Genomic DNA, 2934 nt, shown 5'->3' on the forward strand with positions numbered 1-2934 from the left:
AGGGAAGTGGGGAGGGAGGGAGGGAGGTGGCTATAGCTACAAAAAGGGCACTATGAGGGATCCCTAAGCTGGAAGCATTCTGTGTCTAGACTGTGGTTGTGGTCACATGAGTCTACAGGTGATAAAATTATACAGAATTAAACACAGACACACAAATGTGTGCCTATCAAACTGGTGGAATCTGAATGAGGTTGATGGATTGTATCAATGCCAATTTTGTGGTTGTGTTATTGTACCAGACATGCAAGATGCTACCATTGGGGAAACTGGATGAAGGGTATATGGAATCTCTGTATTATGCCTGACATTTGTGTTAAAAAAAAAATAGGCATTTCTCGAAGCATACACAAAAAAGTGAAGAGTGGGAAAGGGAGGACTCTTCACTTTTCATTTCACACCTTGCTCTGTTTTTTGTTTTTGTTTTACCACATGCATGCAATACTTTGTTGTCTTTAATTACCACTTGTGTTTTGGCTCTGTAAAAAAATATCACTTTTGGGACTTCCCTGGTGGTCCAGTGGTAAAGAATCCACCTTCCAATGCAGGGGACGCGGGTTAGATCCCTGGTCAGGGAACTAAGACCCTACCTGCCGTGGGAAAACTAAGACCACGCGCCACAACTACTGAGCTCACGTGCCTCAACGAGAGAGCCCACGCGCTGCAAACTACAGAGCCCATGGCGCCCTGGAGGCCGCACGCCATAGCTAGAGAGAAGCCCGCATACCGCAATTAGAGAGAAGCCCGTGAAGCTGGCGCGCTGCCACGAAGACCCACGCAGCCAAAAAATATATATATCATTTTTAAGAATTTTACCTAAAAAAGTTGTGGTTTAGAAGCATAACATTATTTGGTAAGCTTGGAATTTGAATTACAACACAAGGAAGTGGTTCAGTATTGAATTCTGAGCATTGACATAATTGCAAATTTTATATTACAGCTGTTGATCAGAAGGAGAGGAGAGGAAGAAACTAAGTATGAAACGGTTTAAATTATAGAAAAGAGTGTTCCTTAATTGAAATAAAATATAGCTGCATTTGGAGGCTTTTCCTTTTCTCGCTGTGATGGTTAATTTTATGTGTCAACTTGACTGTGCTAAGGGATGCCCAAAGAGCTGATAAAACATAATTTCTGGGTGTGCCTGCGAGGGTGTTTCCAGAAGAGATTAGCATTTGAATCGGTAGAAGAGGTGGTTCTCACCAATGTGGGTTTTCATTATCCAATCCATTGAGGGCCCGAATAGCACAAAAAGGCAGAGGAAGGGAGAATTTGTTCTGTTTGAACGGAGACAGCCATCTTCTCCTTCCCTCAGACGCTGGCTCTCCTGGTTCTCAGGCCTTTGAACTTGGACTGAAACTGACCGCAGCTTTCCTGGGCCTCCAGCTTGCAGATGGCGAATGATGGGACTCCTCAGCTTCCATAGTCATGTGAGCCAATATCTCACAATAAATCTTTCTATATATTTATACATATCCTATTGATTCTGTCTTTTTGGGAGAACCCTAATACAATCATTTTTTATTCTATTTGGCATAAGTTCAGACATTAAAATCTAGATCACATGTGTAAGGATTAGTCTAGAAATTGTTTCACTCCTTCAGTGAAGATTAAATTCTTCTATTGGATTAGAAAAATAGGATGCTAGAGCCTTTAAAGGAAGAGTGGCCAGGACTGGGAAATCTGCCTCTACAATAAGAGATTATCCCACATTAGTCTGGGATGAGATTTAGGATTAAGTTAAGCAATTGATAAATTTAGAAAACAATGAAGATACACAATTGTACCCAAATGTGAATCTACAAATTCTTGTTTTTTACTTAAGTTTTTTTTCTGTTTACCAGAATAAATGATCATTTAAAAAAACTATACAAATAAAATGAAAACATTTTGATATATTTTATTCCAGATTAATACATTAATGCCTTCTGTAATGTATTTTTAACATCAAGACCTAATTGAGATAATACTATATAGTTTCATCTTTTTTCCAATTATTATATCCTAAGAATTTCCAAATTTCCTAAAAATTCTTCACAAATATAATTTTTTTAATAAATTTTTTTAAAATAATTTTTTTCTTTGTTTTAATTAATTAATTAATTTTATTTATTTTTGGCTGTGTTGGGTCTTCATTTCTGTGCGAGGGCTTTCTCTAGTTGTGGCAAGCGGGGGTCACTCTTCATCGCGGTGCGCGGGCCTCTCACTATCGCAGCCTCTCTTATTGCGGAGCACAGGCCCCAGATGCGCAGGCTCAGTAGTTGTGGCTCACAGGCCTAGTTGCTCCACGGCATGTGGGATCTTCCCAGACCAGGGCTCGAACCCGTGTCCCCTGCATTGGCAGGCAGACTCTCAACTACTGCGCCACCAGGGAAGCCCCACAAATATAATTTTTGATGGCTATGAAACTTTACATCCTGGATGCACCATAACATTCAAAAATCCTCCTGTTTGATATTTAAGTCATTTGATATCACAAATAATGGTGAGACAAGCATCTTTATTCATAAAACTTTGTCTCTACTCATGCTGCTCTCAGCATATATGAGAACTTCAATATACTTGAATATATTTAACTTCAATACGTGAAAAGTTCCATTTTGTTTCTATTTGCCCTTATGTTTCCCCATATTTTTATATTAGCTGCACATGTCACAAATCTCCTTTGGAGGAAGGAGTGCTTATTTGGAGATGTACTTCTGACATTCTTCACAGGTAAGCCTGGTAGGATGAGTTGAAATCCTGGAGTATGATGGAATAATGAAAAAGTGGGGAGAGGAGGAAGACAGAAGGTGATAGGGGATAAGAGGGGGAAACGGGATATGAGATGAGAAAGCCAGAGTGAAGCAAAGGGAAGATGGCATCTCCTCTTAAAGCCCCTTGAGCCATCTAAGTCGCCACACAGGCATCCAAGTGTGGTTTCAGCTTCTAAACAGAGTA

The sequence above is a fragment of the Balaenoptera ricei genome, chromosome 9 (assembly GCF_028023285.1).
Source record: "Balaenoptera ricei isolate mBalRic1 chromosome 9, mBalRic1.hap2, whole genome shotgun sequence".
Lineage (NCBI taxonomy): Eukaryota > Metazoa > Chordata > Mammalia > Artiodactyla > Balaenopteridae > Balaenoptera > Balaenoptera ricei.